The 13,270-nt window shown below is 42.3% G+C and overlaps 1 protein-coding gene across 1 annotated transcript in view; it reads left to right on the forward strand.

Moving 5' to 3' along the window:
* The first annotated feature begins 1,118 nt into the window (after nt 1–1,118).
* Nucleotides 1,119–13,270, forward strand: part of pde4d (phosphodiesterase 4D, cAMP-specific) — a 1,334,021-nt gene continuing 1,321,869 nt past the window's right edge. Inside the window, exon 1 of the mRNA XM_048534576.2 lies at nt 1,119–1,172. The gene's annotated coding sequence lies outside the window, so the exon portion shown is untranslated. The remainder of the gene's footprint in view (nt 1,173–13,270) is intronic.

Below are 13,270 nucleotides of genomic sequence, written 5' to 3' on the forward strand. Positions count from 1 at the left end.
ACAGTGGTGTGGTGAACTGGCTTCTTTCTCTGCTCTTCATTTGATTTTCTTAAAACATTGAAACACCTTCTCAGTTCCTTTACACTGCATTGCAGCCAGCTGCTCCTGTCAGATGAAAAGGTCTCTGATAGTCCTCCAGCTTTGAAACCTTCCTATTGTCTTTAAATAGACAAAAAAGGCAATCATTGCCAATTAATCGACACCTCCATCAAAATCTCTGGTCAGCGATTATCTTCCCCCCATGGGCAGGTTTAGGACCTGGAAATAGCTCCTGATTTTCAACCTCACTGGCAGAATTTCAACCCATGACGTTGAATGTTTGCATATTCAACTAAGCCTGACCCCCAAACTCCTGTACTTTCCAAAATATACATCCGACACCGTCATTGATTTGGGGATTTTAGCCTTTTAGCGCTAGGGTCACGTTTGCAGCGCATTTTGTGAGCTGGCTTAGAGCTCATGTGGAGTCTGGGTTTAGAATGCCTGCCTTGATCCTCCAACCACTCCCATTCAACACCTTGACTGGACAATGAGATTGAAAATCTCAGCTATATTCTAACTGTGGTTTGGATAAAAAAAAGACTTGGGAGTATACAATACGATCAAAAGTGGAATGGAAGCAGGTGGATATTAATCTGAGAGGTGTTGTTCAACAAGGGGGTCGAAGCAGACTCATGTCAACATTATTTCGAAAGTGGGTGTTTCATTGCATAATTTGCCTAATAGATTGTCTCTCGACTGAATGGGGCACAGTCTTCATGTTGGAAAACATTCAACAAATATACAAAGATTACAATTACTGACAAAGACACTCTGCCTTTTAAAATATGGGTCAGTATAACAAAAGGAAATGTTCAAGTTTCTCCATTGTGCACAGTGAGAAAAACAAGTGAGGTGAAATCACTCTGGGCATTATTTCCATAGCAGCTTTTAGCTTGACACAGCCAGTTAGACGTGTTACATACAAGACAGTGATTGGCTGGATTCTTAGCTAGGTTCTTAAAATCTAGGCAAACATGCATGAGCATGAATTTTTCATAGTTGAAGGCAGCCCAGAGGCCTGACAGAGTCTGGCTTCTTGCTAGTTTACTCTTTGTTAGTTTTCTGTGCCACAGCTTTGGATTTTCTGTTCTAAGTCGAGTGATGACAGCAGCTCCCTTGGGCAGAAAGCAGTAAGTTGTCACTTTTCTCATTTAGGAATCACATTTTAGTGAAAGTACACCAATTTAACATGCAATGTGTTTTTGTGTTTGGGCATGTTCAAAACATTGAGTGGGTGTCTAGGCTGGACTGATGTTATAATGATGCAACTTAAAATTATTACTAGAAAAACATTTTGTTTTTTGTTTCTTATAATGCTAATATAGCATTCTACGACTCAATCTAGTAATTGAAGTTTACAGCTTATTAGATTCAAAATTTAATTTACATTCCATTATACACCGCTTTTAAGGTGCCTTCCCTTGAACACTGAACTGTTCATTGCTGAGTTGTCCTTTATTTATTCTGATTTAGATCTTGCACCACTCGGTTAATGACACTTTAGTTGTCTGCTTCTGTAATTTTCCACTCACTCTTTTGAAAACAAGATGTTGCCCACCACATTGTAAGAGTGCATAATGAATCATTAGATTTGGCATGAATCTACTAACTAACTTTTAAGAGAAAATTGTCGATGGGTCTTAACTGGTTTAAGTAATTTTGTTATCTTTGTTCCAGCTCAATGCAAACTGAGGCAGAAATGCTATTTAAAAAGTCTATGCAATGTATTGATCCTTTTACATTTGAGATTCTGGAAACTCTGGGATTCTCCTTACCCTTTTGTACCTTGTGTGATCAGTACTCACATGGAAAAGTAGTGAGGTTTGAATTATTTTGTTTGTTGTAATGTTAGAATTGAGAAAAATAATTTATTGCTCTTGTCATTCAGCATCAGTTTGTTTTGCATAATAAATTTCAAGAATGGCAGTCAAAATGTTTCCCTACTAATTCAGGAAATGAAGAAAACTGTCAGTAGGAATACATTATATGAATTATTTTATAAAGGAGGTCAGCTCATCTTGAACCATGTGTGTAACCTGATGTCTGATCACTTTCTTACATAAAAAAATAAAACATACGAGTCTTAGTTTAGTTTCAATTAAACAATGAGGAATTTTAATATTCAGCAAAATACAAAACAAAATTAAGGGGAGGCAGTGGCTTATGGTATTATCACTAGACTATTAATACAGAAACTCAGCTAATATTCCGGGGACCCAACTCCCAATCCCACCACAGCAGATGGTGGAAACTGAATTCAGTAAGAAAAATCTGAATCTATTGATGACCAGGAAACCATCGTGGATTGCCAGAAAAACCCATCTGGTCCACAGAGAAGGTAATCTGCCATCCCCACCCGGTCAGGGAATTTCTGTGGAGAAGGAAACAGTTAATATTGTAAGCTGGTGACTCTTGGTCAGAACTAGAAAATGCAGCAGGTTTTAAACCTTACAGAGAGAAAGGTTATGGAGAGTATTGATGGAGGCATGAAAGAAAATATAAATGGAGGTTTGTTATGGGACAGAAGGCAGGACACATTAAATGACAAAAGAAGTGACTGTGCGAGGTAAAGGGAATAGCAATGGAACAAGTAGGCAATAGAGAATAATAGAGAATAAGTAGAAATTTACAAGGATGTTGCCAGGGTTGGAGAGTTTGAGCTATAAGGAGAGGCTGAATAGGCTGGGGCTATTTTCTCTAGAGCATTAGAAGTTGAGGGGCAGCCTTATAGTGGTTTATAAAATCATGATAGGGAGAATAGCCAAGGTCTTTTCCCCTGTGTGAGAGAGTCCAAAACTAAAGGGCATAGGTTTAAGGTGAGAGGGGAAATATTTAAAAGTGGTCTCAGGAACAACATTTTCATGCAGAGGGTGCTGCTTGTATGGAATGAGCTGTCGGAGGAAGTGAGTGAGACTGTTATGATTTCAACATTTAAAAGGCATCTCCTTGGGTATATGAACGGGAAGGGGTTAGAGGGATATAAGCCAAATACTGGCAACTAGGACTTGATTAATTAGGATGTCTGGTCAGCATGGGCAAGTTGGACCAAAGGGTTTGTTGTACATCTCTATGACTCTAAAAAATGATGAGTCCAAAGTAGGTTTGATAGCAACAGCTGAATCTTTATTGACAGCTACTGTTTAAGTAGGAATTATGATCTGAAATTGTTGAATTCAATGTTAAGCCCAGATGGTAGTAACTTATCTTAACAATGAGGCGCTATAGCTTGAGTTTATATTAAAATTCATTAGAATGGGCTAGGATGCTCATGTCAGTAAGGCTGCAGTAGGTGTTGAATAAAATAATCAAATCAACAAGTGATTGTAAGCTCAGGATAACCTTTGTGAACTGAACTCAACAAAGGAATCATTGTTTGGTCATTCCAATGTTGGAAATGCTGATGTAAAAGGTTGTAATGTCAGATTTGATGTGTCAGAATGATAAAAATGGGAGAATGGGATAAAACCCAAATGAGAAGAAATGTGGGAAAAAAAGTAGAATTGTAGTCAAGGTTGCTTTGGGATCTAAGAACACAAGAATTAGAAGTAAGAATAGAGCACTTGGCCTCTTGGGTGGACTCTGTCATTCAGTGGTCTGAACTCTGCCATGCTGATCTGAACTGTGGCCTCACCAGTTTCGAATCATTCCCCAAGCCCTTTTGTCAAACAAAGTCTAACTCCACTTTGAAAATATTTAATGACTTAATCTCTACTGCTTTCTGCGAAGAAGATTCTACAGACTAAACAACCCATTGAGAGAAACCATTCTGACCATCTCAATCTTAAATGGCAGATTACTAATTTTTAAACTTGGTCCCCAGGGCTAGACTACTTCAGAAGAAGAAACTTTCTCTTAGCATACACCAGTCAAATTTTCTCAGGATTTTATATGTTTCAATAAAATCATCTCTCAGCCTTCTAACATCTAATAGGTATATTGACAACATGCATAACCTTTCCTCATAAGCTAACCCTTCATGCCAGTAATTCATCAAACAAATCTTCTCTGAACAGCTTCTTATGCAATTATGTTCTATTTTAACTCAGAAAACCCAAACTGTGGGATAGTACACCACATGTAATCTCACCAAACTCAGTATAACTGTAGCAACAATTCCAAAATTTTATACTTGATTCAATTTGCAATGTTAAATGAATTCAAACTGCTTTGTGAGATTCAAATGAAGATACATATATATTGTTTTTACGGAGAGTTTAGTAACTTTCTCAGTTTTACCCCTCCATTTCACATCCAGGGTTACAGATGCTCACCATATATAGGTGCTCAGAAAAGTAATAGCTACCACTTGTGTTTTCTTGACTTTAAAGAACTTAGACACTTAAAGTTGTGATTAGCCAGGCATTTGACTGACAGATGAAGCTAGCTACCTCACATTGCTGTACTATGCAGTAAATCTATTCCTCTTCTATGCTCTACCACACCCACTCCCTCAAATACTGGCACTTGAAATGTGCCACAGAAATTCAATAAGGTTCCTTAGACATCACCTTCCAAATACGCAACTGCTTCCATCTGGAAGGACAAAGACAGCAGATACATGGAACATCACCACCTTTATGGTCCTCTCCATCCTGACCTGTAATGTATCATTGTTCCTTCAGTGCCATTGAGAATTTCAGGATTGCAGCTCACTACCACCCTCTGAAGGACAAATAAGGCAGGGCAATAAATGCTGGCCCAGCTGTGGAAGCCCACATAACTATACAAAACACAATCTTGAAAATTATGTTCTCAGCCTTTGTCATCTTGCAACTATTTCTCTGAAATGGCTATCCCCTTACATAATTATATCTATATGTGCCACCTATCTATCCCTTTTTAATAATCTGTGTGCATTCATGTACAGAGCCTTTAATTCTGTCTTCTTCCAACAGGTTTAAAGTAGATAGCAATTGACAGTAACACTCAGAAATGAAGATAGAGAAGTTAAGGTAAGAGTAGGGTGAAAATTTGAGACTAATTTGTTTAAATTTTCTAGCTAGGGGTGAAATACTGGAAGAGGCACCAATACCAGAATAAAATGAGACCATCAGGGAACATAGGAGAGTGGCAGCAGCTGTCAGAGGGAGGCCAGTGGGAGATAGAAGTGCAGTGATGTATTCCAGTTGTAACAGTTGGGGGATACCAGTGAGATACATAATGGCCACATTTGCAGTACATATCTGCAGCTTGTAGAACTTCAGCTCAGATCTGATAAGTTGAGTTTCAGGCATGGCGAGGGAAGAGAATGTTACCTGGATACTTTGCTGCAGGAGGCAGTCAAATCCCTTATGACAGGTTCTTCAGATTTTGTGCACGTTCATTGTCAAGAAGATATGACTGTGAGTTGGCAGGCATAGATATGGAGAATGTAGAAATGAATGAGGCTCAACCATTGCTGTCTAACAGATTGAATGTTCTTGTGGCTTATGTGGCTGACAGCAGCGCTCGCAACACTGTGATTTAGGGGCTATTCAAGCTGGGGTAGTTAAAGAAATACGTTACCAGTCAAGTATAATATAGCTAGGAGGATAGATAGTATTCTTACAATCAGTTCCAAAAGTGTGTTGCTTGACCTGTACCAGGGTTAAGATCATCTCCTCGGGACTAGAAAGGAACTTGGAATGGGAAGTGAAAGGATCCAGTTTTTCACATAGATATAATTGACATAAGTTGTGCTAAGAAAAAGATTCTACTGAGAGGGTATAGGCAGCTGGAATCTAAATTACAAGGCAGACACACAAAAGTAATAACCTCTGTATTAGGATCTGAGCCATGAGCAATTTTAACAAAACCTTTTGGATTTTTTACTGTATTTTCTTGACAACCACAGCTTTATCAGACAAGTGCACACAACTTGGTCATTCATATTACGCAACCTGCATTGCTCCTTTTAACTTGGTCCTCTGTTAAATTTTTGTTTTGTAAGTTCTTAAGATTTTCTCAAGGCATACTTTACAATTTCTGGAAGGTACTTCTTGGTTCTGAGGGGTTTCTTTTTGACTTTCACAAACCCATTTATGAAGTGATATATGATGACAATACCTGAATATTTGAGCTAACATATGGTGTGTTTGGACTCACACAGAGTCATAATTAGAAAAATTCATTAATATTCTCAACAATCAGTCCTCCATTAAAGCTAAAACTAAAAGCGCATAATAAAAATATTAATTTCCTAGCCCACGTAGCATTTAAATTGGCACAAGACAACAAGCAAGCCTTAAAAGAAAAGATTTTTTTTTCAAAATAAATGTGAGTACGCATAAAAAAAGCCATCTCTCTAAACACATGTTCTGCAGATTGGCAAGGTCACAACTAATGTATTTTCACTACATACACTCAATGCTAGTACCTTTTCAACAGGTAGTTATTCAATAGTCACAGCATCTCAAATCAGATCTAACAGTCAACAACATTGATTACATTAGCATCCATTACAGTTACATTGTATGGTACCTAATGTGAGCCCTCTATTTAAAAAGAGAGATGGAGAGAAATCTGGGAATAAGAGGCCAGCCAGCCTGACATCATAGTGGAAAAAATATTGGAGTCCATTATATAAAATTTAATAACTGAGCATTTGGAAAACAATGGCAGGATTGGATACAGTCAGCGTCGATTAAGGCAAGGCAAATCATGCTTGACAAACCTACTGGAATTTTTCAAGGATTTAACTAGTACAGTTGATGACGGGGAGCTAGTGGATGTGGTTTATTTGCACTTTCAGAAAACTTTTAATGAAGTGCCACATTAGAGTTTACTGTGTAAAGTTAAAATGCATGGGATGGGGGGTAATGTACTGAGGATAGATAACTGGTTGCCAGAGAGGAAACAAAGAGTAGGAATAAACCGGTTGTTTTTCTGAAGAAGGGTCTAGGCCTGAAACGTCAGCTTTTGTGCACCTAAGATGCTGCTTGGCCTGCTGTGTTCATCCAGCTCTACACCTTGTTATCTCAGATTCTCCAGCATCTGCAGTTCCTACTATCTATGGAATAAACTGGTGTTTTTTTTTCCCAAATGGCAGGTAGTGATGAATGAGACATCACAAGGATCGGTGCTAGGATTGCAACTATTCACAACTGAAATTAATGATTTAGTTGGGAGAACTAGATGCAGCTGACACAAAGCTGTATGGGAAGGGTGATGTGAGGAGGCTGGAGAGATGTTTCGGTGCGATGTGGACAAGTTGAGTAAGTGGGAAAAAGCATGGCAGACACAATGTAGTGTGGATAAATGTGAGGTTATCCACTTTGGTAGCAAGAACAAGAAGGCAGATAATTATCTGATTAGCGATAGATTGAGAGATAAATGTACAATTAGACCTGGGTGCCCTTACATACCAGTCACTGAAAGTAAGCATCGAGGTGCTGCAGGAGGTAAAGAAGGCAAATGGTATGTTGGCCTTCATAGCAAGAGATTTCGAATACAAGAACAGGAATGTCTTGCTGCACACCTGGAATAATGAGCACAGTTTTGGTTACTTAATTTGAGAAAGGATGTTCTTGCTGTAGAGAGAGTGAAGTAAATATTTATCGGACTGCTTCCTGGAATGGCAGGACTGACATATGGGGAGAGGTTGAATTGGCTAATAATAAATTCACTGGAATTTAGAAGAATGTGTTGGGACATCTCACTGAAACCTATAAAATTCTAAAAGGATGAGACCGAATAGATGCAAAAAGGATCTTCAGCCAGAGAGTGGTGGGCCTGTGAAATTCATTGCCATGGAGTGCAGTGGAGGCTGGAACGTTAAATGTCTTCAAGGCAGAGATTGATAATTTCTTGATCTCGCAAGGAATTAAGGGCTATGGGGAGAGTGCGGGTAAGTGGAGTTGAAATGCCCACCAGCAATGATTAAACGGCAGAGTGGACTCGATGGGCCGAATGGCCTTACTTCCACTCCTATATCTTATGGTCTTATGGATATTCCTGATGTTGGGGGAGTCCAGAACCAGGGGTTACAGCCTAAAGATACAGGGTAGACCACGGAGACGGGGAAATGTTTCTTCACCCCGGAGAGGTGTGAGCCTGCGGACTTCACTACCAAAGAAAGCAGTCAAGGCTGAAACATTTCAAGAAGGAGCTGGATTGAGGACTCAATTCAAAGTATATATGGGAAAGTTGGAATAAGCTATTGGCTTGAATGATCACCCTAGATCCTATTGAATGGCATAGCAGGCTCAAAGGGCTGAATGGCCAATCTATACCCTAATTTCAATGTTTCTATGTGTCTCCAAATAGTAACCTCTCATCTTTTGTAGCTTCCAAATTCCAGACTCTACATTTGTTATTAAGGAATTAATGATCTTCGGTGTTTTGAAATTTTCTGAGCAAATAGGTATTACCTCCTTTGCCGCCTCATTCCACTCCCTGCTGTGCAGCTTCCTTCTCTGCTCCCACACTTTGTAGAATCCTTCATTGCCATCCATCACTTGCAACCTGTTCCTTGCACCCCATGTACAACTTCCCCAACCCAGACCCCTCCCAGGCGCCGACTGGAGCCAAATTTGGTGACAATGCAAAATTCAATGAGAAAGTAAGTTGAGAGGGGTGGGTCTGCAAAGAGGCAGATGGGTTATGTGAAGAGTGAAAACTTGACCGATGGAATTTGGGAAAATGTCTGGTTGTTCACTTTGGCATGAACAATAGAAAAGCAGAATATTTCTAAATGTAAGCAGACTGCAGAATTTGGTGGTACAGAAGGACTTGAATGTCCTTGTGTAAGAACCTGAAATAGCTAGTCAAATCACAGACTGAAAACAAAAAAGGCTGGAAATCACAGCCGGTCAGGCAGCATCCATGGAGAGAGAGAAAGCTAATGTTTCAAGTCTTGCTGATGTGAAGTGTGGAGGGGACAGCATTTATGCAATTGTCAGGAAGGGCAGAGAATGTTGGGACAGAAAGAGCAGATTTAGTGATCAGAATGTAAGAATGGCAGAACAATGGTGTGTCCCTCTGGCCGTTCCTATTCATGTACCCATCCAGATGCCTTTTCAATGTTGTGATTGTACTCACCTCTCCCACTTCCCCTGGCAGCTTGTTCTTTGTTTTCCAATTTAAATATTGTTAGCTTCTGAGAGACTGAGGGCTTTATTCAATATGGAGGCACTGAAGGTGTTGATTATAGCAATAAAGGGACGAAAAGTTAGCCATGTTAGGTCTAATTACAAAGAAACAAAGAAACCTACAGCACAGGAACAGGCCCTTCGGCCCTCCAAGACTGTGCCGATCAAGATCCTCTGTCTAACCTGTCATCTATTTTCTAATGGTCTGTGTCCATTTGCTCCCTGCCCATCCATGTACCTGTCCAAATATATCTTAAAAGACGCTAACGTGTCTGCGTCAACAACCTCCGCTGGCAACGCGTTCCAGGCGCCCGCCACCCTCTGTGTAAAGAACCTTCCACACATATCTCCCTTAAACTTTCCTCCTCTCACTTTGAACTCATGACCCCTAGTAATTGAGTTGCCCACACTGGGGAAAAAGCTTTTTGCTATCCACCCTGTCTATACCCCTCATGATTTTGTAGACCTCAATCAGGTCCCCCCTCAATCTCCGCCTTTCTAATGAAAATAATCCTAATCTATTCAACCTGTCTTCATAGCTAGCACCCTCCATACCAGGCAACATCCTGGTGAACCTCCTCTGCACCCTCTTCAAAGCAACCACATCCTTTTGGTAATGTGGTGACCAGAACTGTACACAGTACTCCAAATGTGGCCGAACCAAAGCCGTATACAACTGCAACATGACCTACCAACTCTTGTACTCAATACCCCGCCCAATGAAGGAAAACATGCCATATGCCTTCTTGACCACCCTATTGACCTGCGTCGTCACCTTCAGGGAACAATGGACCTGAACACCCACATCTCTCTGTACATCAATTTTCCCTAGGAAATTAGCCGGCATATTTCAACAACAATTTTGTTTGGTTATTTCACTGCACTTTCATCAGCGATTTCACGCTGAGTCTTATTTGGACAGTCAGGATATACCTTCAATATACTTTCAATAGATTCTGAACAGAAGACAAAGTGCAATTTAATCTCACTTAGTTTACAATAATCTTTTTCCTAACATATGTTCTCTACAAGTGCCAAGTAATGACCGTTGTAAACAAGGATCTGTCTTTGACATCCACTGGCATTGCCATCAATGAGTTCTCAACTATCAATGTCCTGTAAGTTACCATTGATCCCCCTCCACCGATGTCCCGCAGGACCGACCAGTCCCCCTCCACCAACATCCTCATCCGCCTAGCCGAACTTGTCCTCACACTCAACAACTTCTCTTTCGATTCCTCCCACTTCCTACAGACAAAGGGGTGGCCATGGGTACCCGCATGGGCCCAAGCTATGCCTGCCTCTTTGTAGGGTACGTGGAACAGTCCCTCTTCCACACCTACACTGGCTCCAAACCCCACCTCTTCCTCTGTTACATTGATGACTGAATCGGCACCGCCTCTTGCTCCCCAGAGGAGCTTGAACAGTTCATCCACTTCACCAACACCTTCCACCCCAACCTCAAGTTCACCTGGGCCATCTCCAACAGATCCCTCACCTTCCTGGACCTCTCTGCCTCCATCTCAGGCAACCAGCTAGAAACTGATGTCCACTTCAAGCCCACCGATTCCCACAGCTACCGAGAATACTCCTGCTCCCATCCACCCCCTGCCAAAATTCCATTCCCGATTCCCAATTCCTTCGCCTCCGCTGCATCTGCTCCCAGGATGAGGCATTCCACTCCCGCACATCACAGATGTCCGCGTTCTTCAAGGACCGCAACTTCTCCCCCCGCAGTGGTTGAGAACGCCCTTGACTGTGTCTCCCGCATTTCCTGCAGCACATCCCTCACACCCCGCCCCCGCCACCACCGGCCTAAGAGGATCCCCCTCGTTCTCACACACCACCCCACCAAACTCCGGATACAACGCATCATCTTCCAACACTTCCGCCATCGACAATCCGACCCCACCACCCAAGACATTTTTCCATCCCCACCCTTGTCTGCCTTCCGAAGAGACCACTCTCTCTGTGACTCCCTTGTCCACTCCACACTCCCCTCCAACCCCACCACACCCAGCACCTTCCCCTGCAACCGCAGGAAGTGCTACACTAGTCCCCGCACCTCCTCCCTCACCCCTATCCCAGGCCCCAAGATGACTTTCCATGTTAAGCAGATGCTCACCTGCACATCTGCCAATGTGGTATACTGTATCCATTGTACCCGTTGTGGCTTCCTGTACATTGGGGAAACCAAGCGGAGGCTTGGGGACCGCTTTGCAGAACACCTCCACTCAGTTCGCAATAAACTTCTGCACCTCCCAGTCGTGAGCCATTTTAATTCCCCCACGCATTCCTTAGACGACATGTCCATCGTGGGCCTCTTGCAGTGCCGCAATGATGCCACCCGAAGGTTACAGGTACAGCAACTCACATTCCGCTTGGGAACCCTGCAGCCCAATGGTATCAATGTGGACTTCACAAGCTTCAAAATCGCCCCCTCCCCCACTGCATCCCAAAACCAGCCCAATTCATTCCCTCTCCCCACTGCATCACAAAACCAGCCCAGCTCGTCCCCGCCTCCCTAACCTGTTCTTCCTCTCACCTATCCCCTCCTGCCACCTCAAGCCGCACCTCCATTTCCTACCTACTAACCTCATCCCGCCTCCTTGACCTGTCAGTCCTCCCTGGACTGACCTGTCCCCTCTCCACCTCCCCATGTATACTCTCCACTCCACCTATCTTCTCCTCTATCCATCTTCGGTCCGCCTCCCCCTCTCTCCCTATTTATTTCAGAACGGTCTCCCCATCCCCCTCTCTGATGAAGGGTCTAGGCCCGAAACGCCAGCTTTTGTGCTCCTGAGATGCTGCTTGGCCTGCTGTGTTCATCCAGCTTCACACTTTGTTATCTTGGATTCTCCAGCATCTACAGTTCCCATTATCTCTGAACTAGCTATCTGCCCACTATGGTTAAGGTCAGAGACTGGGAATTCTGGTGTGGTTAACTCACCTCTTTCCAAAGCCTGTCCAACATTTACAAAGCCTAAGTTTGGAGATTAATGAACTGAGTGTGGCCCAAACAATATTTAGGAAGTTTCACGAGCAGCCTGCCTGTTTGGCATCAATCCACCAAACTGAACATTCACACCCACTACTACTGATGTGCAATGGCAGCAGTCTGTGCAATCCACAAATGCATTGCAGCAACCCACTAAGGTTCCTTTGACAGTGCCCTCAAACACCTTGAAGGACAAAGGCACCATCTGCAAATATCCCTCCAAGTGAAACACCATCCTGACTTGGAACTATATTGCAGTTCCTTTACTGTGTCAAAATCAGGGAACTCATTGCTGTGGTATAACTACAACAAATAGACTATAGATGGAGTCGTGCCACCATTGGGGCAACGTCAGGAGTCACACGACACCAGGTTATAATCCAACATGTTTATTTGAAATCACAAGCTTTCAGGGCACAGCCCCTTCTTCAGGTGAAGTGAGGGAGCACAGCACACACACGCAGAGTTTATAAGCAGAGAGGTCAAGGGCAGAGAGGTCAAAAGGTCATGCAACTGTTGTGAGTGGAATGTCGAATAATAAGCCTCTGCAGGTGACCAAGAGTGTCAGATGGTGTGAGTAAAGTGTCGACAGCTGAATAACAAGCGAAGTTGATGACCTAAAATCTAATTAAATGAATCAGAGAGACATTGCTAAAAATTAAAACTAAGGTGGTGCTGGAGACAAACTAAACGACTAGAATAACATGCTGAGGTCTAACCAAAGTAAAAAATAATCCAAGACTTTACAAACTATTAAGATAAGAAGTTAATAACAGTTCTTCAAGGCGATGATGTCAAAATGGGATGGTAAGGAAGATATAATGTGGTAGGGTCATACAGTGCGACTTGTACCCAAGATCACGGTTAAGGCTGTCTGCATGGGTACAAAACTTGGCTTTCAGTTTTTGCTCAGTGATTCTGCATTGTTGTGAATCTTGAAGCCCACCTTAGAGGAACATTACCTGAAGATTGGAATGTCCTTGACCCCTGAAGTATTTTCCAACTGTGAGGGAACTTCCCTGTCTGGTGATTGTAGTGTGGAGTCCATTCATCTATTGTCATAGCGTCTACATGGTCTTGCCAATATACCCTGCCTCAGGGCATCCTTGCCTGCAGCGTATGAAATAGACACTATTGGCCGTATCACATGAGTATCTGTTGT

This window comes from Stegostoma tigrinum, chromosome 1, assembly GCF_030684315.1.
Source record: "Stegostoma tigrinum isolate sSteTig4 chromosome 1, sSteTig4.hap1, whole genome shotgun sequence".
Taxonomy (NCBI): Eukaryota; Metazoa; Chordata; class Chondrichthyes; order Orectolobiformes; family Stegostomatidae; genus Stegostoma; species Stegostoma tigrinum.